The sequence below is a fragment of the Tachyglossus aculeatus genome, chromosome 3 (genome assembly GCF_015852505.1).
Source record: "Tachyglossus aculeatus isolate mTacAcu1 chromosome 3, mTacAcu1.pri, whole genome shotgun sequence".
In the NCBI taxonomy this organism is placed as follows: domain Eukaryota; kingdom Metazoa; phylum Chordata; class Mammalia; order Monotremata; family Tachyglossidae; genus Tachyglossus; species Tachyglossus aculeatus.
Window position 1 is genome coordinate 52,109,084 of NC_052068.1, and position 27,474 is coordinate 52,136,557.

General features: G+C 43.4%; 1 protein-coding gene and 1 non-coding gene across 3 annotated transcripts in view; both read left to right on the top strand.

The window, feature by feature from the left end:
* ANK3 (ankyrin 3) overlaps positions 1–27,474 on the top strand; it is a 710,530-nt gene that overhangs the window by 313,358 nt on the left and 369,698 nt on the right. The gene's annotated exons all lie outside the window — the stretch shown is intronic.
* LOC119925958 lies at positions 19,877–20,014 on the top strand. The gene has a single exon (XR_005449879.1). It is a non-coding gene; the product is annotated as a small nucleolar RNA SNORA7 (small nucleolar RNA).

Here is a 27,474-nt window from a genome sequence, read left to right on the forward strand (position 1 = left end):
ATGGGGAGGGGAAGGAAGGGGAGAGGAAGGAGGGGGCTCAGTCTGGGAAGGCCTCCTGGAGGAGGTGAGCTCTCAGTAGGGCTTTGAAGGGAGGAATCAATCAATCAATCAATCAATCGTATTTATTGAGCGCTTACTGTGTGCAGAAGAGAGCTAGCTTGGTGGATGTGCAGAGGGAGGGCATTCCAGGCCAGGGGGAGGATGTGGGCCAGGGGACAGGCGAGAACGAGGCATAGTGAGGAGGTTAGTGGCCAAGGAGCGGAGGGTGCGGGCTGGGCTGTAGAAGGAGAGAAGGGAGGTGAGGTAGGAGGGGGTGAGGTGATGGAGAGCCTTGAAGCCGAGAGTGAGGAGTTTTTGCCTGATGAGTAGGTTGATTGGTAGCCACTGGAGATTTTTGAGGAGGGGAGTAACATGCCCAGAGCGTTTCTGCACAGAGATAATCCGGGCAGCAGCGTGAAGTATAGATTGAAGTGGGGAGAGACAGGAGGATGGGAGATCAGAGAGGAGGCTGATGCAGTAATTTAGACGGGATAGGATGAGAGATTGAACCAGAAGGGTAGCAGTGTCAGTTAAGCACTTACTATGTGCCAAACACTGTTCTAAGATCGGGGGGTAGATACAAGTTAATTAGGTTGGACACAGGCCATGTCCCACATGGGGCTCAGAGTCTAAGTAGGAGGGAGAACAGGAGAACTGAGGCACAGAGAAGTTACATTACTTGCCCAAGGTCACTCAAAAAGCAATTGGCAGAGATGTTGATGCCTGTCTACTTGTTTTGTTTTGTTTTCTGTCTCCCCCTTCTAGACCGTGAGTTGGGTAGGATTTGTCTCTATCTGTTGCTGAATTGTACTTCCCAAGTGTTTAGTACGGTGCTCTGCACAAAGTAAGCGCTCAATAAATATGATTGAATGAATGAATGAACCCAGGTCTCTGGCTCCCAGCCCCATGCTCTTTCCACTTGGCCAAAATGCTTCTCACCCTGCTTGTGTTTCTGACCCTCTATTCACTTAAGCTCCAAGATTTTTTTATTAGGCAAATTATAGGCAATTTTTGCTCTTTAGAGAAGCAGCATGACCTAGTGGAAAGAGCCCATGCCTGGGAGTCAGAGGCTCTGGGTTCTAATCCTGGCTTCACCACATACCTGTTGTGTGACCTTAGGCAAGTCACTCAACTTCTCTGTGCCTCAGTTCTCACCTGCAGAATGGGGATTCAATAATTGTTCTTCCTAGTATTTAGACTGTAAGCCCTATATAACTCCTGATGATCTTATATCTACCGCAGAACTTTGTACAGTGCTTGGCACATAGTAAGCTCCTAACAAATACCACAATTACTTTGCTGTTGGTCTTTCTGGGGGTTGGCAGCATTAATTGTTTCGAGAATGTCTGACATGAAGCCAGCAATGTAAGGTCGATTGTTATTGCTAATCAATGGATAACAGAAGGATTGCACAGTGGGGAAATGGAATGAATAAATCCAGAGGTTGGGGATCACACCCTGGATAGAGAGTAGGGTGGACATTTGCCCAATTTTTATAGAAGATGGTCTGTTTTTCATCTGGTTTGTTCCCTGATCAATATTGATATGGCATTGGCCGCCTTTATGCCTAGCTAGTCTTACAACTGAGAGATTTCCTTTTGAGATGAGGAAATATTAAATCAGCACAACTCACATTTGTTCACAGGAGATAGCGTGTCACTCAGGGTAAGAGCAACATCGCTTTGGGGTTCATCAAGAGTCCTATATGCTTGCCTTCTTCACCCTCTCCCTCCCATTTCCTGATCCATCAGGAATTCTCATACTTCCCTATACCCTGCTGGGTCTCCCAAATGACAGAAGATGGAGGTGGAGTAGAAGGGAGGAGGAAAAAAGGAGGTGTTTTTCTGAGGATTAACTCACAGCTATAGAGCCAGAAGGACAAAGATCCCCACAGCTCCACTGACAAATAGTAATAATAATAATAATGTTGGTATTTGTTCAGCACTTACTATGTGCCAGGCACTGTTCTAAGTGCTGGTGTAGATACAAGGGAATCAGTTTGTCCCATGTGGGGCTCCCAGTCTTCATTCCCATTTTACAGATGAGGTCACTGGGGTCCAGTGAAGTTAAGTGACTTGCCCAAGGTCACACAACTGGAAAGTGGCAGAACCGGGATTAGAACCCATGACATCTGACTCCCAAGCCCGGGCTTTTTCCACTAAGACATGCTGCTTCTCTACTAGTAATAGTAGTAGTATTTATAATGCACGTACTGCATGCCAAGCACCTTACTAGGTGCTGGGAAAAAGTATACAAGTGGGAGTGAGACACGGACCCTGCCCCTTGAAGGAACTTAGAGTTTCTGAATATAGGTTTTTGGGGGCAAGGGGAGGACCGGGGTGGACACATCGGGAGCAATGAAGCACTAAAACGTTAAAACCTCACTCCTCAAAAAACTCCAGAGGTCACCCGTCCACCTCCACATCAAACAAAAACTCACCATTAGCTTTATAGCACTCCATCTACTTCACCTCCTACCTCACCTCGCTTATCTCCTGCTACAAACCAGCCTGCTCACTTCGCTCCTCTGATGCTAATCTTCTCTCTGTGCCTCAATCTCACCACCGACCCCTGGGCCACCTCCTGCCTCTGTCCCGGAACACCTTCCTCACAACTGTCAGACAATTACTTTTCCCCCCTTCAAAGCCTTATTGAAGGCACATCTCCTTCAGCAGGCCTTCCCTGACTAAGCTCCTCCTTTCATTCATTCATTCAATCGTATTTATTGATCACTTACTGTGTGCAGAGCACTGTACTACGCGCTTGGGAAGTACAAATTGTCAACATTTTAGAGACGGTCCCTACCCAACAACAGACTCACAGTCTAGAAGGGGGAGACAGACAACAGAACAAAACAAGTAGACAGGCGTCAATACCATCAGCAGAATAAATAGAATTATAACTATATAAACATCATTAGTAAAATAAATAGAGGAATAAATATTTACAAATAAAATAGAGTAATAAATATGTACAAATATATACAAGTGCTGTGGGGAAGGGGAAGGGGGTAGGGCATCTCTTCTCCCATTCCCTTCTGCACTGCCCTGACTTGTTCCCTTTGTTCTTCCCCTTTCCCAACCCTACAGCACTTATGGCCATATCTGTAATTTATTTATTTATATTAATGCCTGTCTCACCCTCCTAGTCTGTAAGCTCGTTGTGGGCTGGGAATATCTCTTTATTTTTGTATTGTACTCTCCCAAGTGCTTAGTACAGTGTTCTGCACACAGTAAGTGCTCAATAAATATGATTGATTGAATGAATAAATAAATAAAACATCATAAATGATAAGGGCAGATAAACAGTATAGAAAGAAAAATGAAAACAAAATTAGTAGGGCCAGAGGAGCAAAATTTCCCCTCATGAATTCAGAGAGCCCAGCAATGGCTGTGCAGCCATGAGCTTTCCTGACGTTACATGAGGCTCACGCTGCAGAGTGAGATGGTGAAAAGCAAGGCAGAATAGGGGGCCACGTTCCTCAGTTCAGTGAGTGTGTAATAATAATAATGATGATGGCATTTATTAAGCGCTTACTATGTGCAAAGCACTGTTCTAAGCGCTGGAGTTATTTGGAAAAATGTGACTTCAAATTGTGTGGAACTGAAAAAGAAAGTCATCTGAATTTAAGCGATCCAAATAGTCTAGACTGGAGAGTTGATTAAAAAAAGTAACTTTTACCACAAATAACACTATTCATGTGTTTGGCATATGACCAGAGATTATTTTAAGAACGGGAGCCTTTTCTAAGGCAGAGCAAGTGTAGTGTTTTCATACCATAAGGAAACCACAAGGTGGCAGTGCACCAAAGTCATATATTTTGTATCGTTCGCTATCACTGTGGTCTTAGAATGTGCAAGAAAGTGCATTCCAGAGCAAATGTCTCCCAGGCATGGAGATGTAGAAATTGTAGCCATAAGAGTCACAAGGAGTGGGGTTCTGAGCTCATAAGCACCCACAGGATTTCTTCACAGGCCTTGAGTTTGCCTAGACAAATCTATACCTTGTAGGCTTTAAAGTCTGAATAATATCGTTGGTACTCATGGTGCCAATTAAACACATTTCACATTAAGAATGCTCTCTAATATGCCGGCTGAATTCCCCTCGGAGGGAGAAAATTCACAATTAAAAATGAAATCTCATTATGTAAGCAAAAAAGGAAATGAAAATGATGCTTTGGTGTGTCCCACAAAGCCTTGAATATTTAACTCTTAACTAAGGGCTTCATTATTGTGCAAGTTGGGTAGGGACCATGTCTATATGTTGCCAACTTGTACTTCCCAAGAGCTTAGTACAGTGCTCTGCACACAGTAAGCATCAGTAAATACGATTGAATGAATGAATACTTTTATGCAGATTTGGATGACTTTTTCTTTAAAAAATTAATTGTGCTATAATGAAAGGCAGCTGACATTTTGCTCTGAATTGGTACCTGTCCGGTCATAAGGGCTTTATCCAGTTGGAGACCAGTCAATCCCTCAGTCAGTGGTATAGATATCTCTCTCTCTCTCTCTCTCTCTCTCTCTCTCTCTCTCTCTCCATATAACATATACCATTATATAATATATATTATGGTACTTGTCAAGCACTTACTATGTAGGAGGGAAAACAGGAGAACTGAGACAGAAGTCGGGTGACTTGCCTAAGGTCACACAGCAAGTAATTGGTAGAGCTGGGATTAGAACCCAGATCCTTGGACTCACAGGTCCGTGCTCTTTTCACTATACTACATTGCTTCTCTATATGCTCTTTCTGTGCAGAGCACTGTACTAAGCACTTAGGAGCGCAATAGAGTTGGTAGATATGATCCTTGCCCTCAGGGAACTTACAGTTTAGCGGGGTATCTGGGTTGTGGTCCAGGCTCTGCCATTTGTCTGCTGTGTGACCTTGGGCAAGTCACTTTACTTCTCTGTGCCTCAGTTACCTCATCTGTAAAATGGGGTTTGAGACTGTGAGCCCCCATGTGGGACAGGTACTTTGTCTAACCTGATTTGCTTGTATCCACCCCAGCACTTACTTCAGTGCCTGGCAAATAGTAAGCTCTTAAAACCACAATTATAATTATTATTATATTAAAATAAATTATAGCTAGGGGAAATGGCTGTGTATAAAGATATATGCTTGTAAGTGCTCTGGGGCTGAAGGTGAGGTGAGTATCTTAAGTTCTTAAGGAGTACAGATCCAATGCGTCGAAGGAAATGTCTTGTAAGGAGGAATGCAGACAGATTCTTTAGACTGGAATTTCCCTGTGGAATTCAAGGAAAGATTCATTGCTGGCGTTTAATATGTGTCATCTTGATTCTGTGTAAAGTCAGTATTCATCACTGTTGTGTTAGATCTTCCACCCATGAGCCTCAATTAGCAATCATAGTTTAGTAGCCAGGAGGCATTTTCTTTCATCACTTTGGATGGATTTAAAAGTTCAATCCCTTCACCCTTTTCTCTTTTTCTCTTTTAAAGGAACCCCCCGAAAATTAAGATTCAGCCCTCTCATTTGAGATTGAGGGTTCCTTTCACCTGTGTTTCCATTTCTCTACATAACAGATTTACAAGCAAGGTTTTTGACCGTGAGGGCCGTTCATTCTCAGTCTCCTTTGTGGGCTCCTCCTCCCCCTCCCATCCCCTTACTGTAGGGGTTCCTCAAGGGTCAGTTCTTGGTCCCCTTCTGTTCTCTATCTACACTCACTCCTTCGGTGAACTCATTCGCTCCCACAACTTCAACTATTACCTCTACGCCGATGACACCCAAATCTACATCTCTGCCCCTGCTCTCTCTCCCTCCCTTCAGGCTTCTCCTCCTGCCTTCAGGACATCTCCATCTGCATGTCTGCCCGCCATCTAAAACTCAGTATGTCCAAGACTGAACTCCTTATCTTCCCTCCCAAACCCTGCCCTCTCCCTGACTTTCCCATCACCATAGAGGGCACTACCATCCTTCTTGTCTCACAGGCCTGCAATCTTGGTGTCATCCTTGACTCTGCTCTCTCATTCACCCCTCACATCCAATCCGTCACCAAAACCTACTGGTCTCACCTCCGCAACATCGCCAAGAACTGCCCTTTCCCCTCCATCCAAACTGCTACCCTGCTGGTTCAATCTCTCATCCTATCCCTACTGGATTACTGCATCAGCCTCCTCTCTGATCTCCCATTCTCCTGTCTCTCCCCACTTCAGTCTATACTGCACGCTGCTGCCCGGATCATCTTTGTGCAGAAATGCTCGGGGCATGTTACTCCCCTCCTCAAAAATCCCCAGTGGCTACCAGTCAACCTATGCATCAAGCAAAAACTCCTCACTCTCAGCTTCAAGGCTCTCCATCACCTTGCCCCTCCTACCTCACCTCCCTTCTTTCCTTCTACAGCCCAGCCCGCACCCTCCGCTCCTCTGCCGCTAACTTCCTCACTGTGCCTCGTTCTCATCTGTCCCACCGTTGACCCCCGGCCCACGTCCTCCCCCTGGCCTGGAATGCCCTCCCTCCACACATCCACCAAGTCAGCTCTCTTCCTCCCTTCAAAGCCCTACTGAGAGCTCACCTCCTCCAGGAGGCCTTCCTATACTGAGCCCCCTCTTTCCTTTCCTCCTTCCCTTCCCCCCGCCCTACCTCCTTTCCCTCCCCACAGCACCTGTATATATGTTTGTACAGATTTATTACTCTTTTTATTTTACTTGTACATATTTACTATTCTATTTATTTTGTTAATGATGTGCATCTAGTTTTACTTCTGTTTATTCTGATGACTTGACACCTGTCCACATGTTTTGTTTTGTTGTCTGTCTCCCCCCTGTAGACTGTGAGCCCATTGTTGGGTAGGGACCGTCTCTATATGTTGCCAACTTGTACTTTCCAAGCGCTTAGTACAGTGGTCTGCACACAGTAAGCGCTCAATAATTACGACAATGAATGAATGAGAGCGGTAAAACTGACTGAACAAATGAGGTGCCCCTGGCCACAGAGTTGGAGCTGGTCAGCATTGTTCAGTTTGGGTAGATCTTTCAAATGCGAGTCCAGCCACATTTTCAAATGTGTATATTTATATATCTGCATATGTATATTTGTGTAGTTTTCTCTCTGTCATTTGAGAAACAAACTATAACATGTCTGCCTTCCAACCAAATGCAATCAAGAGTGATTTGTAGAATTATTCAAGAAAAGACCAGAGGTAGGGTTTCCAACTTTTTTTAAACATACCCCATCCCAGTGATTGCGAGTGTACTTGAATTAACCACTTCTCCTCTTGAACCTCTTTTTCTATCCAAGCCCCTTCACACCTAACACTTCAACAACTCCAGGCTGTAAACTCCTTCTAGGCAGGGAATGTGTCCATTTATTGTTAGGTCATACTCTACCAAGCTCCTAGTACAGTGCTTTCCACACAGTAAGCACTCAATAAATGCAATTGAATGTTTAAATGAATCTTCTGTATTCCTCTTCCTCTCCTCCTCACAACAAACCCACCCCGAACTCTATTTCCTGGAACTGAGGTGTCCCATTAGACTTTAAAGCTCCTTGAGGGCAGAATTTGTGTCTACCGTTATTATTATAGTATACTCTCCCAAGTGCTAAATACAGTGCTCTGCACATAAGTGCTCAATAAAGCACGATCAATCAATTGTATTTATGAGCACACACTCTTGGGAAAGTATAAGGCAACAGAATTGGTAGACATGTTGCCTGCCCACAAGCAGTATGGTGTAGTGGCTACAGCATGGGTCTGTAGAGATGAAACAAGATATGTACAGTTTTCTTATAATGCATGTTGGATAGAACACTAATACAGAATTAGGGACCATTTTTCCAACAACGTGACTGTGTCTGGGTAGGATGTAATAAGGTCTCATAAGAAACTATTGTACAGGTGTACTTTTAGTCAAGAAGTAGGTATTATACCATGAGATTGAATCCCCATTTTACAGATGAGATATCCGAGGCACAGAGAAGTTAAGTGATTTGCCTAAGGTCATACAGCAGACAAATGGCAGAATCAGGGTTAGAATCCAGGTCCTCTGACTCCCACACCCATGTCATGTCTGCTGTGTGGCCTTGGGCAAGTCATTCCCACTTCTCTATGCCTCAGTTCCTTCATGTGTAAAATGGGGATTAAGACTGTGAGCCCTCTGTGGGACAGGGACTGAGTCCAACCCAATTTACCTATATCCACCCCAGTGCTGAGTACAGTGCCTGGCACATAGTAAGCGCTTAACAAATACTATCATTATTATTATTGATGTTCTGTGGGGCTGAGGGAGGGGTGAATAAAGGGTGCAAATGCAGTGCAGAAGGAAGAGGGAGTAGGGGAAATGAGGCCCTAGTGAGGGAAACTTCCTGGAGGAGATGAGATTTTAGTAAAACTGTGAATATGTGCAGAGTGATTTCATTAATTCATTCAATCGTATTTATTGAGCGCTTACTGTGTGCGGAGCACTGTACTAAGCACTTGGGAAGTACAAGTTGGCGACATATAGAGACGGTCCCTACCCAACAACGGGACTAACTGATTGACTAGTGAAGAGTAGCAACCGTCAGGGCAAATGACTTGAAAAAACCTGCTGCTATGGTCCAGAGCTTCAAAATTCTCCTCACCTGCTGATGCTGTTTCTTGCTGACTATCCCTTCCTCCCCATTCCCGTAATCTGCCTGTAGTGCTCTGAAGTGCTTTCCTACCATCCCTCACTAAAAACCTTTCGATTAGAGGTCTTTTTCATAATAATAATAATAGTAATGGTATTTGTTAAGCACTTAATATGTGCCAGACACTATAAGAATAATAATAATGACATTTATTAAGCGCTTACTATGTGCAAAGCACTGTTCTACTAAATATTGGGGTAGATACAAGCAAATTGGGTCAGACATTGTCACCGTCCCAAGTGGGGCTCAAAGTCTTAATCCCCATATTACAGGTGAGGTAACTGAGGCACAGAGAAGTGAAGTTACTTGCCCAAGGTCACAGCAAGCACATGGCAGAGCCAGGCTCAGTGGAAAGAGTGTGGGCTTGGGAGTCAGAGGTCATGGGCTTGAATCCTGGCTCTGCCACTTGTCAGCTGTGTGACCTTGGGCAAGCCACTTAACTTCTTTGTGCCTGTGACCTCATCTGCAAAATGGGGATTAAGACTGTGAGCCCCATGTGGGACAACCTGATAATCTTGTATCCCCACCAGCTCTTAGAACAGTGCTTCACACATAATAAGTGCTTAACAAATACCATCATCATTACTCATGACCTTCTGACAACAAGGCCTGTGCTCTATCCACTAGGTCCTTTACACCTACATGTTCTAGCAGTGCAATCTGAATTGGCCAAAGGATAGTGGGAGGGGCCCATGTCTTGGAATTAGGTCAGTTGGCGCTTAGAAAGATGCCCCAGCCTGAAGGAGATACAGGAAAATCCCAGGTTGCCCTGATCCAAGGGGTCTGGTAGAGGACTCCCCAGCTGTTATTCTGTCATTCCACAAGTCAGCTTGGTGTCATCTTGAAATCCATAGGCAGCATTTATCTTATTGGCGGATACCTTACCCTTTTTATAATATTTAAAGAAAAAAAGTATTTACACTTACCCCTCTATGTTAAATTATTAACTCTGTCATATAAACTGGGGGTGCCTAAGTCATAGTGGATGTTGGGAAAGAGGTTTTCTAGTGGAGTATTTATCTGGAGTGACAGCAGTGGTCAGGTGAGATGCCACCTTCGGTAATCATGAAACGCTGTGGCCTTCTGACTCCAAAATTCTTGCTTTCAGCTGAGGCAACAGCACCAGTTGTGGTGGCAAGGAGCCTTTTCCTTGCAGCAGCAGCCTGGAGTAAAGTGAGCAGCTGTGGAGACAGATCAACAGACTAGGAGTGATTGCAGCTGCTCATTGGGTCTGTTATATTGTACTCTCCCAAGTGCCTAGTACAGTGGTCTGCACACAGTAAGTGCTCAGTAAATACGATTGACCGACTGATGCGGTTTTCCCAACACTTCATGCTGCTGTCATTTCCTCCAACAGAATTATGGTGTGTTTCTCCTTTTGACCTTCAGTGAGCACCTAGCTTTTACCAACCCTCATGTGCTCATGCTGTCTTTCATTCATTCATTCATTCCATTTTATTTACTGAGCGCTTACTCTGAGCAAAGCACGGTACTGAGAGCTTGGGGAGAGTACAGTATAACAGCAGACACATTCCTGCCGAAATGAGCTCACAGTCTAAAGAGGGAGACAGACATTAATATAAATGAGTAGATTAAATAGCACTTAGAGCAGTTCTTGGCACATAGTAATCGCTTAAATGCCATCATTGTTATTATTAATAAATTGCAGATATATACAGATATATTCATATTTGCTGTGGGGATGGGAGGGAGGATGAATGAAGGAGCAAGTGAAAGCGGCACCAAAGGGAGTGGGAGAGGAGGGTTTAGTCAGAGGAAGCCTTCTTGGAGGAGGTGTGCCTTCAATAAGGTTTTGAAGTGGGGGACAACATTCCAGGCCAGAGGTAAGATGTGGGTGAGAGATCAGCAGTGAGATAGATGAGACAGAGGTACAGTGAGAAGGTTAGCATTAGAGGAATGAAGTGTGCCATCTGGGTTGTTGTAGGAGAGTAACAAGGTGAGGTAGGAGGGGGCAAGGTGATTAACTGCTTCAAAGCCAATGGTGAGGAGTTTTTGATTGTTTTTGTTTTGTCTTTCTGCCTAGCTCTTCTCTTTTTCACTTTCTTCCCCTTTCTTTTGTTGTCTTACTTGCTGTCTCTCAAGGTTGCTGTCTCCCTGTGTGTCTCTCTTCTTTTACTTTGGTATTTTTCAGGTTCTGCCTCTGACTCTTTCTTGCTTTCCCCAAACCGACAAACCCCATTCCTCCCTCCCAATTTAAGATCCCCATAATTTGGTCATATTAATGCACAAGCATACAGTCTCATGGCCAAAATCCATGCCTGACCGGACTGACCCTGAAACTCGTGGGTACACTTGCTCTGACCAGTTCTGACAAGGGAAAAGAATGCTTGTGCGTAGTTAAGGAAATTCTGGATTTGGTCTTCTATTTGCAAGTATAGCCATTGGGGGTATCGATGGTAATTACTTGGATAAATTTAATTCTGATTTCTGAATGACTTACATTTTACCGAGTTATTTTCTGCTACCAGTAGCTAATCTAGAGGTAACCAAGGTTTAAGCATAAAAAAAGAGAAGCATCAGTGGTGTAGAAGAAAGAACATGGATGTGGAGTCAAACAACCTGGGTTCTAATCCTGACTCCACCATTGGTCTACTCTGTGGCCTTAGGCGAGTCACTTAGCTTCTCTGCGCCTCAGTTACCTCAACTGCAAAATGGGGGTTAATACTTTGAGCCCCAAATGGAACATGGACTGAGTCCAACCTGATTAGCTTATGTCTACCCCAGTGCTTAGTACTTTGGTATGAGAAGCAGTGTGGCTATAAGAAGCAGCTTGGCTCAGTGGAAAGAGCATGGGCTTGGAGTCAGAGGTCATAGGTTCTAATCCCAGTTTCACCACTTGTCAGCTGTGTGACTTTGGGCAAGTCACTTAACTTCTCTGTGCCTCAGTTACCTCATATGTAAAGTGGGGATTGAGACTGTGAGCCCCATGTGGGGCAACCTGATTACCTGCTGCCCCCCAGTACTTAGAACAGTGCTTGGCACATAGTAACTGCTTAACAAATGCCATCATTATTATTTGGCAAATAGAAAATGCTTAACAAATACCACTTTTTTTTAGAAGAGCACCATTTTTCTTAAGGAAGAGTGCAGGCATTGCTTGAGCACAAGGTGACATAGAGATGAAACAAGATATGATCAGTTTTCTTATAATGCATGTTGGATAGAACACTAATACAGAATTAGGGACCATTTTTCCAGCAATGTGACTGTGTCTGGGTAGGATGTAATAAGGTCTCATAAGAAACTATTGTACAGGTGTACTTTTAGTCAAGAAGTAGGTATTATACCATGAGATTTCTTTAATGCAAGGTACTTCAATCAGTAGGTCAGTGGTATTTATTGAACATTTACTTTGTGCAGAGCACTATAATAAGCAGTAGGAAGAGTACAATCCAAATAGAGTTGTTAGACATGATCCCTGCCTATAAGGATCTTATAGTTTAGAGGAGCAGTTTACAGTATAAAGGAACTCAGTCTACAAAACTTCTTGAGAATCAGGATGGTAAAGTACAGCAAGAAACCACCTAGGAAGATTTTGGAGTCTCTATTCAAGAAATACCTCAGTCTGCCCTGGATGATAATCTTTCAATCCCCAGAACCAACCTTACTGGACACTAACAATCTAACAAAGATGTCTTGGTATTCGAAGATAGTGGTATTTCTGGTGAAATCCTACCCATACAGAAGGGTGTGGCAGGGAACAGGGAAGACCTATCCACCATTCTCTGTCTCTTCTACACTACATGCCCCAAAAATTATTCTTTGATACCATGATGCATTTCTCCGGTCATTCATTCTCAGTCTCTTTTGCAGGCTCCTCCTTCCCATCCCATCCCCTTACTGTGGGAGTTCCTCAAGGTTCAATTCTTGGTCCCCTTCTGTTCTCGATCTACACTCACTTCCTTGGTGACCTCATTCGCTCCCACGGCTTCAACTATCATCTCTATGCTGATGACACCCAAATCTACATCTCTGCCCCTGCTCTCTCCCCGTCCTTCCAGGCTTGCATCTCCTCCTGCCTTCAGGACATCTCCGTCTGGATGTCTGCCCGCCACCTAAAACTCAACATGTCCAAGACTGAACTCCGAGTCTTCCCTCCCAAACCCTGCCCTCTCCCTGACTTTCCCATCACTGTTGATGGCACTACCATCCTTCCCGTCTCACAAGCCCGCAACCTTGGTGTCATCCTTGACTCCGCTCTCTCATTCACCCCTCACATCCAAGCCGTCATCAAAACCTGCCGGTCTCAGCTCCGCAACATTGCCAAGATCCGCCCTTTCCTCTCCATCCAAACCGCTACCCTGCTCGTTCAAGCTCTCATCCTATCCCGTCTGGACTACTGCATCAGCCTTCTCTCTGATCTCCCATCCTCGTGTCTCTCCCCACTTCAATCCATACTTCATGCTGCTGCCCGGATTGTCTTTGTCCAGAAACGCTCTGGGCACGTTACTCCCCTCCTCAAAAATCTCCAGTGACTACCAATCAATCTGAGCATGAGGCAGAAACTCCTCACCCTCGGCTTTAAGGCTGTCCATCACCTTGCCCCCTCCTCCCTCACCTCCCTTCTCTCCTTGTACAGCCCAGCCCCCACCCTCCGCTCCTCTGCCACTAATCTCCTCACCGTGCCTCATTCTTGCCTATCCCACCGTCGACCCCCGGCGTACATCATCCCCCTGGCCTGGAATGCCCTCCCTCTGCCCATCCGCCAAGCTAGCTCTCTTCCTCCCTTCAAGGCCCTAATGAGAGCTCACCTCCTCCAGGAGGCCTTTCCAGACTGAGCCCCTTCCTTCCTCTCCCCCTCGTCCCCCACTCCATCCCCCCGTCTTACCTCCTTCCCTTCCCCACAGCACCTGTATATATGTATATATGTTTGTGCATATTTATTACTCTATTCATTTTACTTGTACATATCTATTCTATTTTATTTTGTTAATATGTTTGGTTTTGTTCTCTGTCTCCCCCTTCTAGACTGTGAGCCCACTGTTGGGTAGGGACTGTCTCTATATGTTGCCAACTTGTACTTCCCAAGCGCTTAGTACAGTGCTCTGCACACAGTAAGCGCTCAATAAATACGATTGATTGATTGATTGATTGATTATCCCTTCCACCCCTCCAGCTGGAGTGGAAAGAACATGGATGTGGGAGTCAGAGGACCTGGATTCTAATCCTGATTCTGCCATTTGTCTGCTGTATGACCTTAGGCAAATCCCTTAACTTTTCTGTGCCTCGGAAACCTCATCTGTAAAATGGGAATTGAAACTGTGAGACCCACGAGGGACAGGGACTGTGTCCAACTCGATTTGCTTGTATCCACTCCAGTGCTTAGTACGTGCCTGGTACATAGTAAGTGCTTAACAAATGCCACTATGTTATTATTGTCATTATTACTAATAATAACAGTAATAATAATGATCTGTGTCTTGGCCTAATGTCTTTGTAGCTTAATTGCCGCATGCCAGGCTGGTCTATGGGCTACTGTTGCCTCCCAACAGTTCACCACTTAATCCTACTGACACACGCTCAAGTAGCCAGGGGATGCTGAAAAACAATGCACTGTCATGCCCAGAGTCATTTCTTCCCACCGTGTTTGATGTCTGATTACTGAGCTCTGGTTTGAATTCTAACCAAATCTGAAGGCAGGGTTGTATGTATGGAAAATTATTTTAAAATGCCACTGTCCCATAAGCTATCAGATGCAGTGCCCTCAGAGTCAGGGTAGATAAGAGTTCATGACTTGGCCCTCTGCTTTCTCACATTGTTTCTCTCTTCAAAGGTTGGAATTCTGTTTATGTCCCACAAAGGATTCTCTTTTATTTGAAGGAAAGAAGCAGAATTTGGAAAAGTAGAACACTACTTTGGCCCTTTGCTGGGATAGAACTGCTAAATGGGATTCCATTGCCAATACTGTGCCCATCTGTCTGTACTCTCCTCAGTTTTTCACTGCAGGGTTCTGAGTCAGCCTATAGGAGGGGCTTAATGGACTTTTGGGCCCTCAGATTTTCTATGTGTCAGGGCCCTGGGCTGCTGACCAACTGAGATTTGGGCTAATACCATAATTCGTTCAACAGATACCATTCAAATGCAGTAATCCACGCTCCCAGTTTTTGGCAAGCAACTTTTTTGGCAGTGAAAATTCTCTGGCCTTTAAATTCTATAACTGCCAAGCCTATGAGGGAAGGATTATTTTGAACTCTGCCATGAGTTCCCAGTTCACAAAGGTAGTCAGGACACATAATAATAATAATAACAGTAATAATAATAATAACGATAATAATAATTGTGGTATTTTTAAGGGCTTGTTATGTGCCAGGCCCATACTCCACTAAGCATTGGAGTATATACAAGCTAATCAGGTTGGACACAGTCTCTGTCCTACATGGGGCACACAGATTTTATCCCCATTTTACAGATGAGGTAACAGAGGCACAAAGAAATGAAGTGACTTGCCCAAGGTCACACAACAGTAAGTGGCAGAGCCAGGATTAGGCCCCAAGACCTTCTGACTCACAGGCCCATACTCTATGGCAACCACTTTTTTGAAATGGTACATGTTAAATGCTTACTTTATACCAGGCACTGTAGTAAGCCCCGGGGTAGGTACAAAATAATCAGATTGGACACAGTTCTGGGAATACATGATGCTCATAGACTAAGTTAAAGGGAACAGGATTTAATATCCACCCCCACCCCCTGTTTTTTTTAACATATGAAGTAACTGAGGCACAGAAAAATCAAGTGACTTGACCTAAGTCACACAGCAGACAAGTGGTGGGGCTGGGATTAGAAACTAGGTCCTCTGATGTCCAGGCCCATGCTCTCTCTACTGGGCCACAGTACTTTGCTTTTATTATGGATCCCTGAGCAGAGCACTGTAGTTGGCATTTGTGGAATATGCAGCGTATATTAGAGATGTAGCTTCTACCCACTAGAGACCCACAGACAAATCCACCTTGGAGAGCAGTGTAAGAAATCGTTACAGATGACACACTTATGTGAGTAATTAGAGAGCAAATACACAGATGTACACAGGAGTGCTAAACTTACTAATAAAATGGCATGAGTGCTAAACTTACCAATAAAATGGCATGATCGGGAAGGTGGTGGATTTTTTTAGGGAATACTTCTTGAAGGACAACACTTTGGATGGTTTTGAAAGAGAGGGTTGGGAGCATGCTATTTGCTGAAGCTGCTCGAAGAGGTTATTCCACACAAGGGCAAAGATAGGGAAGAACAAGTTAGCAGTGTGGCCTAGTAGAATATAGAGCTGGGACTCAGAGGACCTGGATTCTAATCCCAACTCTATCACCTACCTGTTGTGTGACCTTGGAAAGTCACTTCATTTCTCTATGCCTGTTTCCCAACTGTAAAATGGAAATTCAGAGCCTGTTCTCCCACCTTCTTAGACTGTGATCCCCATGTGAGACAGAAACAGTGTCTGACCTGATTAACTAGTATCTGCCCCAATGCTTAGAACAATGTTTTACACATAGTAATTGTTGAACAAATACCATAATTCATCATAATTATTATAGTCAGAAGGTGTGCTTGTGAGGAACAAATATTGTAAGCTGAATTGTAGCAGAAGAGGGACGATGGGTAAGGGGGAGTCAGCTGAGAGAGAGTGAAGTCACAGGATTATTGGTGAAGCCATATCATGACTTAATTATCAGAAGTGCAGAGAACTAGATGGGTTAAGCAATATGCCCCATCAAGAAACCCATCCCCAGAGCTAAAATAAGGCTAATTGGAGAGGTAATATCTCAGATGAGGGTGTGTGATTAAGACACCTGGCATCTAGACTGGAAACCTGCTGTGGACAGGGATTATTTCTCTTAATTGCACCTGTTGCCTACCAGTAGCTCACATCCTTGCCTGGAACACCTTCCCTCATCACATCTGATTGACCATTGCTCTATCTTCCAAACCCTTCTGAAATTCTGCCTCCTCCAGGTGTGTGTCCTTGATTAATTTATCTTCCCACTTTATATTTTCTCTACTGCCATTTCAGCACTTCTGCTGTATCCTAAGGATACAACCTCCCCAACCCCCATAATACTTATGAACATACTCTTCTGTTTTATTACTTCCTCCTATCTGTATTCATTTTAATGTCTGCCACCCCTCGTAGATGGTAAACTCCTTGAGGTCATGGATCATGTCCTCAGATTCTATTGTATTTTCTCAAGGACTTAATAATAATAATGATATTTAAGTGCTTACTATGTCCCGAGCACTGATCTAGGCGCTGGGGTAGATACAAGGTAATCAGGTTGTCCCACGTGGGGCTCATAGTCTTTATCCCCATTTTACAGATGAGGTAACTGAGGCACAGAGAAGTTAAATGACTTGCCCAAAGTCACACAGCTGACAAGCGGTGGAACAGGGATTAGAACCCACGACCTCCGACTCCCAAGCCCAGGCTCTTTCCGCTAAGCCTCCTGCAACAGTATATTTAGGCTCTGCAAAGGGAGCCTACTTTCAGGTTTTCCTCACTTAATTTTTTCTTCTTTCCAACTACCATCACAGCACTTTTGTGCTATCTCTGCTGTGTCTGTCCTCTCCCTAGGTATCTGTCTTCAGATCCGTTCTCCATCTTTTATTTTCAGATTGTGTTCTCTTCCGACCTTTGTATTCTTTCCTAGAGCTCTGCACCCAAAGACTCAATAAGTATCACCGATTATAATCTGCCCAAGTCTCAGTAACCTGCTGTAAACCCAGTAAGTGCTCAATAAATACCATTGATTGATTGATTAATTGAACTCTCCCAAACTCCCAGTATAGTGCTGTAAGCCCAGTAAGTGCTCAATAAATGCCATTGATTGAATTAATTCCCAAGAGTTATTTTGCCCATGCTTTTTTCTATATGGACAGCAGTTAGGGTATTCGGGAATAATGTTTGCCATTTCATAAAATGGTAAAGTATGAGAAGCAGCGTGGCTTAGTGGAAAGAGCACGGGCTTGGGAGTCAGAGGTCGTGGGTTCTAATCCCCGCTCCGCCGCTTGTCAGCTGTGACATGGGGCAAGTCACTTAACTTCTCCTTGACTCAGTTACCTCATCTGTAAAATGGGGATTAAGACTGGGAGCCTCATGTGGGACAACCTGATTACCTTGTATCTACCCCAGTGTTTAGAACAGTGCTGGGCACATAGTAAGAGCTTAACAAATACCATCATCATCATCATCATTAAAATTCACCAAGGGTGTGTGTTCAGTACTGTAGACCTTTTGCTCACCCTTTACTGTCTGAGATCAGTTTCAGGAAATGTTTCCTTGTGCTTCTGTTTGATTATGACACCAGTGATTCCGGGAACCATTGGGCCATTAAAAGTCTTGGCAATTGTTTACTTCCTCTGATTTAATAATCATTCTTTTAACTCTGAGCCTTTTGGGAATTATTTTGTATTGAAGTGGTGAACACCTAGTCACTTACACTATTGGAAATGAACATTGCAGAGAGCTGTTAGAGGCTGCCGGGGGATATAAGATGATATAGTTTGGTTCGAACAACTAGAATAAGTTGAAACAGAACTAAGGTGTGGTAACGAAAGAAAGTCATTTATCATAGCATTTCTGAGTACTATTCTGAATAATGGCTAACTGTTGTTTTGATTTAATAGTCCATTAGTTCATATGGTGAAGACTGAATGGTGCCTTTTTCAGAGTGACTCTAATGAGCACCTATTATGCATAAGGCACTGTGGTGAGCTCTGGAGAAGAGGTGGTAATCAGATGAGACTGCTTCTGTTCTAAGTAGATCAATCTCTGACCTAAGAAGTAGGTCAAGCAGGCCTGGTATTCCCACTTTACCAGTGATGAGGAAAATGACTTACCCAAGATAATGATGGTATTTGTTAAGTGCTTACTGTGTGTCAAGCACTGTTCTAAGCCCATGGGTAGGTACAAGTGAATCACATAGGACCTAGTCCCTGTCCCACATGGGCTCAAGCCAGAAGCTGATCTAGGGCAAAATCCCAGATGTCTTGATTCTCAGATTATCTTCCCTGTGCCACAGTAACCTCATCTGTAAAATGGGGATTAAGACTGTGAGCCCTGTGTGGTACAGGGATTGCATCCAACCCGATTATCTCGTTTTAACTCCAGGTTTTAGTACATTGTCGGGCACATAGTAAGCACGTAACAAATAGCACAATTATTATTATCGTCATTATTTTCATTGTTATTGTTTTGGTTATTATTATATGATAACCCTGTACTAACCCCAGTACTTAGCACGTAGTCAACATTTAATATATGCCATCTTGTTCATTATTAATGACCAAAAGCATCCAGGTGAGGAGATAAAGCTGCTAACAGGCTCAGAGGCTTTGGCAACCATGGTGGGGTAAAAGTGCACTGACCTTCAGTGCATTCCTCTGACCTGTGCCCTTTCTTCCCCCATCCTGGGTTCACCCCCCCACCCGCAAACCATCCACATCCCACTTTGAACATTGGAACATGGCGGTCTGGAGGAGCAACCTTCAAAGCTCAGTTAAATTTGTTAAGTGATTTTCCAGACCCAAGCCTGAACTAAAGGTTTAGGGTGAAGGTTGAGCAGGTTTCTTAATTTCCTGGAGATTTAGGTTCCTTCTCAATTCTGTCGGAGACGTTCTCTTGCTACCACATAAAACATTTATTGAATATAGGGGCCAAAAAAGCAGCCATCAATATGTTGGCTAGCTATCAAAAAAAAATACCTGCATACTACTGAGAGCTGGCAGCCTGGCCTAGTGGGAAGAACATGGGCCTGGGAGTTAGAGGACATGGGTTCTAATCCCAGTTCTGCCACATGTCTCCTGTGTGATCTGGTGCAAGTCACTTAACTTCTATGGGCTTCAAATAACTCATCTGTAAAATGAGGATCAAGACTGTGAGCCCTATGTGGGAAAGGGACTGTGTCCTACCTGATTACCTTGTATCTATCCCAGTGCTTAGAACAGTGCTTGGCACATAGTAAGCAATTAACAAATACCACAGTTATTGTTATTATTACACAGGGCAGGGGGCTGTAGTTCATATGCACTGAACTGTTCTAGGGTGTTGGATTTACTTTGAGGAGATACCAACTGCTTTCAAGCTGTTAATCTCCTTTAACTGGGTAGTATTTTATCCCAGAAGATACCAAAGGATGCTACATGTGGGTGCGTATGCACACACATGTATTTTAGCAGCAGGCATTGGATTTTAAGCCCCTCTCAGGGTTGCACCTGGAGAGTTTCCAGTACTCTACCAGTCTCAACTACGGGAGGGAAAGTCAAGCAGAGGCCTACCCATTCCATTCCTAGCTTAGCCAGTGGCTAGTGAGTGGAAGACAATCTTCTACAAGTCAAAACTCACCCATGCTGGGCAACAGTGGCACAGGAGATAGTCGAGGTCGGAGGCTCAAGTTTACCACGCGGAAGGAGGCAATGGTAAATCACTTCCATATTTTTACCAAGAAAACTCTATGGATACACTACCAGAATGATTGCAGATGGAGAGCGGGTCGTTCTGGGAGAGATGCGTCTGTGGTGTTTCTGTGGGTCAGAAACGACTCAACAGCATAAGACAAGATTGGCTTTTAAAGAGTTATGCAGTAAGCAAAGCATCGTGTTACATTACATCGGACATCTCAAAAATAAATCTAGCCTAACCAAGAATGACCCTGCTTCCCTGTTGCATGTAATGATGAGATTTCTGCAATTTCTACACGTGCCCAAGCTCTGAGTAATAATAATGGCATTGGTCTTTGTTAAGCAATTACTCTGTAGCTGAGAGAAGCAGCATGGCCTGATAGAGCATGGGCCTTGGAGACCAAAGGACATGAGTTCTAATCCCAGCTCCATCACATGTCTGGTCTGTGACTTTGGGTAATTCACTTAACTTCTCTGTACCTGTGTTACCACTTCTGTACAATGGGGATGAAGTTTGTGAGCCCAATGTGGGACAAGGGCTGTGTCCAACCTAATTAGTTTGTGTCTACCCCAGTGCTTGGTACGGTGCCTGGCACATAGTAAGCACTCAACAAATACCATAAAACATAAAGCACCACATTAAGCTCTGGGAAAGATACAAGGTGATCAGATCAGACACAATCCCTAACCCACATGAAGCTCACAGTTTTAGGAGGAAGGAAAAGAGATCTCGAATCCTCATTTTACAGATGAAGAAACTGAGGCCCAGAGAAGTAAAGTAACTTGCACAAAGTCACACAGCAGAAAAGTGGGGGAGTGGGACTAGAAACCAGATCCTCTGAACTAAGATTAAACCTAAAAAAACTAGATAGTGTTAGGCACAATGGAAAGCCACACTGACCTCACGAAAACAGAACATAAAACTCAGTGGTTCCCTGAGCCCTGAGAAAATAAACATAATAATTGAACACTGTAATAAAATAGACAAGGTATTGTATAAGCTTGTTGTGTGTGGCACATAGTGCTCAAGAAATACCATTATTATTATTATATTTTAAATTTCTTGTTAAATCAATGCACTGCCTGACTTGGGCACCTTTGGGCTGTGTTCCACTTTAAGTTTTTCAGCTTTGATAACAACCCTCCCCTTTCCAACTCTCACCCTCGTGCTTCTCGCCCACATTGTCTGTTGTATTCATCTTCTGTTCACGGCCCATTTACGTGAGCTTTTCAAGCTCACTTCCCCCTTTTTTTTTTCCCAGGGTCTGAATTTTTTCGCCCCCTTGCAGCCGAGCCATTGGCATGGAAGGCTTTATTTATCTCCTTTAGGCACTTATTTGACTCCAGAGAGACTCTTATCAATCTTGAATGAAGCACTGTTCCTAATTTAGTTCCATCAGATCAGCTATTTTGTGGACTAGGTTTCTCGGAGAGCATGTTTGACCCTTGTCCATTTTGCGTTGAACAGATTGCTATCACCACTGGACTTCACCAGTGTTGTGGGCATTTTTTCATAGAGTGGGGTATGCAGTGGGCCACTTATCAATTAATTATTTAGCGGGATCTGATTCAGCTCAAAGAAGGCTTTAGGCTGAAGTAGTAGTAGTACTACTTTAAGGCCCTACTGAGAACTCAGCTCCTCCAGGAGGCCTTCCCAGACTGAGCCCCTTCCCTCCTCTCCCCCCCCCCGTCCCCCTTTCCATCCCCCCCGTCGTACCTCCTTCCCTTCCCCACAGCACCTGTATATATGTATATATGTTTGTACATATTTATTACTCTATTTATTTATTTATTTATTTATTTATTTATTTATTTATTTGTTTGTTTATTTTTCTTTTACATATCTATTCTATTTATTTTATTTTGTTAATATGTTTGGTTTTGTTCTCTGTCTCCCCCTTCTAGACTGTGAGCCCACTGTTGGGTAGGGACTGTCTCTATATGTTGCCAACTTGTACTTCCCAAGTGCTTAGTACAGTGCTCTGCACACAGTAAGCGCTCAGTAAATACGATTGATTGATTAATAGTAGTAATTAGTATTAGGCACTTACTGTGTGCAGAGCACTGTACTAAGAATTGGGAAATAATACACGGGTGGAAATTTGATGACCCTTCAGGCTCTTATGGCTTTTTCAGGAACTTGTTCTTTTTAACTATTTGTTATCCTGGCATTTGGGTTATTAAGTTAGATATTACATAAGTGTGGGATTGAGTGACATGGTAAAGGAAATCATTGGTTTCTGCTCTTGCTAAAAGCTTCTGTGGTGATGAATAATTAATTGTAAGAAAAAGGTTTAGAGGGCTCTGACTTACTCTCCTGAATTTCTGTAGTGCCATCTTCTAAAACATTCAGTAAGTGCAGAATTAATCAATATTACGGCATGCATTGACCCCATCCCTGAGAGCCATGTGATCCCAAATTTAAGATAGAAAATTAAAGAGTAGAAAAATCTGGGAGCTGGGTCACCATCATCTAAGATTCAGTGATAGAGCCAGGAATGGATCCGAGTCACTGATTTCCAGGACGGGGCCTAATTCACTGTTTTAAGTGCTCCTTTGTTTCCGGGGTAAGTATTTTCTTCTCCAGGACAACAGGAGAGAGGAAGGAAGTGTGGACTTTTATAGTTGCAGGAATAGCTCTTCCCCATTCTACTCAAGAGACCTGACCTGGGATCATTTACAATGCTAATGGTATTTGACATCAAACTGCTTTGTCCCTTGTTGTTATCTTTCTAACCCCTTTCTGGCCAGCATTTCTTTTCCTGTGGGTGCAGCATTTTTGTCAGGTTAAATATCCATCCTCTAATTTCCTGATGGGATCAAGCATACTATCAAACTCATTGTCATAAGGATTTTTCCTCAGAGTTGCTGTTCACTACTTTGATTTGCCCCAGCAAAACAGCAAAAATTGTCAGAGATCTTAATGCTCAGCCTCCTTCTACCCACTCTCTGCTGCCCTTTGCTGTCGGTGTCACCTGTCCCTCTTGATGTCCTCTCAATCCTCAAGTCACTATGCTTCCTCTGTCATCAATCAATCAGTGGTATTTATTGAGCATTATTCTATTTAGAGCACTGTACTAAGCACTTAGAATAAAATACAAAACACTTGGGAGACTTGATCCCTGCCCATAAGGAACCTACAGTCTAGAGGGGGATTCAGACATTAAATTGAATGATCGATATGGGAAATGGCAGAGTATAAGGATATGTACATGAATGCTGTGAGGTCAGGAGTGGGGTATCAAAGTGGTTAAGAGGTACAGATCCAAGCGCATAAGTTATGCCAAAGGAAGGAAGGGTGAATAGTGTGGGGAGAAAAAGAGTTTAGTTGGGGAAGGCTTTTTGGAGAAGATATGATTTTATTTGAAAATACCAGGATTATTATTTGGGCTTTGAAGTTGGAGAGAGTGATGGTCTGTCGCACAGAAGCAGCGTGGCTCAGTGGAAAGAGCACAGGCTTTGGAGTCAGAGGTCATGGGTTCAAATCCCAGCTCCGCCACATGTCTGCTGTGTGACCTTCGGCATGTCACTGAACTTCTCTGTGCCTCAGTTACCTCATCTGTAAAAGGGGGATAAAGACTGTGAGCCCCATGTGGGATAACCTGATCACCTTGTAACCCCCCCAGTGCTTAGAACAGTGCTTTGCACATAGTAAATGCTTAATAAATGCCATCATTATTATTATTATTATTCTTGTATGAACTGCGAGGGAGTTCGAGGCCAGAGGGAGGATGGGTCCAAGGGTTAGCAGTGAGAGAGATGATATCAAGGGACAGTAAATAGAGAAGTAAAATATTCATATTGGTAATGTAGTTTAATTTGTATATCCCCCATCAAATTTAAACCCCTTGAAGACAGGAATAGTGTCTCCCAGAACTCTGTTGTGAGCCCGCTGTTGGGTAGGGACCATCTCTATATATTGCAAACTTGTACTTCCCAAGTGCTTAGTACAGTGCTGTGCACACAGTAAGCGCTCAATAAATATGAATGAATGAATACTCGCCTAAGTGTTCTGCACACGGTAAATCAGTCAATCGTATTTACTGAGCACTTATGTGCAGAGCACTGTAGTAAGTACTAGGGAGAGTACAATATAACAGACATGTTCCCTGTCGACATTGAGCTTACATTGAGTATTGAGTTTAGAGGACAGTTTGTTGTCTTGTCTTATGCTGTCGAGTCATTTCTGACTCATCTACATCTCTCCCAGAGTACCCCACCTCAATCTGCAATCGTTCTGGTAGTGTATCCTAAGAGTTTTCTTGGTAAAAATCCGAAAGTGGTTTACAGTTGTCTTCTTCTGTGCAGTAAACCTGAGTCTCTGCCCTCAACTCTCTCCCATGCCTCTGCTGCCCAGCTCAATAAATTCCACTGACTGATTCACGGATATTCATTCATTTATTCAATCATATTTATTGAGCACTTACCGTGTGCAGAACACTGTACCAAGTGCTTGGAAAGTACAATTAGGCAACAAATAGAGACAATCCCTACCCAACAACGGGCTTATGGAATTAGTCCACGGTACCCCTTCCTTCAGAAACTCCAATCAAATGTTTTTTCAAATGACTAAAAAAAAACAAACAAAAAACTAACCCTCATTTTTATGTCCACATGGCACATGGTTGGAAGGGGACAAGGAGGGCAGTTTTTCCATTTAAGCTTGGAAAGTGAATCTGCCTGCCCCTGGCCAATCCCTATTCATGTACTGTAAGCTCATCTAAAATGGACACTGTGTCTCCTACTTTGGACACTAGGCAATCTTGCCTAGAACAGTGCTCTCTACACTTATAGACGCTCAAATTTCCTTTCCCTCCACCTCAACCATTTCTTTCTCCTCATTTACATCTTGCCCTAGGCACGGAGCTCCCTCCCTCTCAAATCTGACAGGCTACTATTCTCCTGATATTTGCCCATTTCTGAATTGTATATTTAATTATTTATTTGGATTACTCTATAAGTAAGTTCATGTCTGTTTTCCTCACTGGAATATAAGTTCCTTGTGAGCCAGGACTGTTTCGCTGGTTTGTTTTGTGCTTTCTAAGAGCCTAATAATAATAATAATAGTTGCATTTGTTAAGCACTTAAAATGTGCCAGGCACTGTAGTAAGCATAATATAGGGCTTGGGACCATATGAGTGCTCAATATCAATCAATTACATTTTTTGAGTGCTTACTGTGTCCAGAGCACTATACTAAGTGCTTGGGAGAGTACAATAAAGCAGAGCTTGTGGACCCTCAATGAGCTCACAATGCATACTACTATTACTGACGATAACTGTGCAGGTTGTCCATTGTGTAGGGCTACGACAGCAAGGTAGATGTGTGCAGAATGAATCAGGGTAGCTCTCTAGTTTGTCAGACTGGGAATGTAAATAATAATAATAAATTGTGGTGTTTGGTAAGTGCTTACTAGGTGCCAGCGATCAATCATTCAGTCATATTTACTCTGAATATTCTGAATATTCAGTCAGAGAAGCAGCTTGGCTCAGTGGAAAGAACACGGGCTTGGGAATCAGAGGTCATGGGTTCTAATCCCGGCTCCACCACTTATCAGCTGTGTGATTTTGGGCAAGTCACTTAACTTCTCTGGGTTACCTCATCTGTAAAATGGGGATTAAGACTGTGAGCACCATGTGGGACAACCTGATTACCTTGTATCTCCCCCAGCACTTAGAACAGTGCTTGGCACATGGTAAGCACTTAACAAATACCAAAATTATTATTGTTATTATTATTATTATGTATTGAGTGCTTACTCTGTGCAGAGTACTGTTGCAAGCGCTGGAGAGAACAATATAACAGACGCATTCCCTGACCACAATGAGCTTACAGTCTAGAGTGAGAGACAGATCTATTCTATTTATTTTGTTAATGATGTGCATATATCTTTAATTCTATTTGTTCTGACAATTTTGACATCTGTCTACATGTTTTGTCTCCCTGTCTCCCCCTTCTCCCCTTTCTAGACTGTCAGCCCATTGTTGGGTAGGGACCGTCTCTATATGTTGCCGACTTGTACTTCCCAAGCGCTTAGTACAGTGCTCTGCACACAGTAAACGCTCAATAAATACAATTGAATGAATGAATGAATATTAATACAAATAAATAAATTATGGCTATGTACATAAGTGCTGTGGGGCTGGGAGCACTCTACTAAACAGTGGAATGGATACAAGATAATCATGTTGGACACAATCCCTGCCTCTGCTAGGTCACACAAACCAAGTAGGAGGGAGAACAGGTATCGAATGCCCATTTTGCAGATAAGGAAACTGAAATACGAAACAGTCAAGTCACTTGCCCATCAACACACGATAGGCCAATGGCAAAGCCAGGATTAGAACCCAGATCCTCTATCTAACTGCCAAGGCTAGGACATCATCATCATCAATCGTATCTGGGGGATGTGGGAAATAGTGGGGGAGGTGGCTAATTTATTGGGGTTAAATTGATTTGGGTGGTATGCAGGTAAGTGTAATTGCCAAAGTGGAATAAATTGAAGTATGTCCAACAAGGCTGAAATGTAACTATCTCATTAACACATCCTTTCTGGGTCACACTAACAGTCTATCAGTAGTGGCAAATGGTGAATTTTAAAACAAGCCATATAATAAGACCAGCCTCACAAAATGGGAAGCAGTGTGGCCTAGTGAAAAAGCACGGGCCTGGAAGTTGGAGGACCTTTGTTCTAATCTCAGCTCCACCACTTGTCTGCTGTGTGACCTTGTGCAAGCCACTTAACTTCTCTATGCCCCAATTTCCTCAACTGTATAATGGGGATTCAATACATGTTTTCCTGTGAGCCCCAGGTGGGACAGGGGCTGTATCCAGCCTGATTAACTTGTGTCTACCTCAATAGTTAGAACAGTGCTTAACAAATACATTAAGAAAATACATATGACTGACCTAACAAAACATAAATACAATGATACCAGAGTTTTCCTGGCTTCCCTATCCTATCTGTGAATAGTGAAAAAACACAGAACACAGAAACAATCACCACCTCCTTTGCTGTTAATTGCAAGATGTTGGCTGTTGCTGCCTTTTTGTCACAGTTCTTGATTTCAAGTTGATAACGCAGTCCTGAATAACATGTAAGTCCTGATAACAGCTGATCCAGTGTTCCACCTCCAAACAATGGTAGCAAAATATTTGAAGGAGTATTGGGCTAGCTGCTCTCCATTCATCTATCCAGATCCCTAATAAACCTTTATGAATTTACCCCAACTCCTCTTCATCCTACTGACATTTTCAGTCAGCAGATATTCCTGTGGTAAGGAATCCCACACTGTGAATTGCTACCACCCAATTGAAGTGGTTCCTTTGTATTTAAACTACCACCTTCAGTTTCAGCGGGTACCTTCTCATTCTGGTGGTATGGGGTTTGGTAA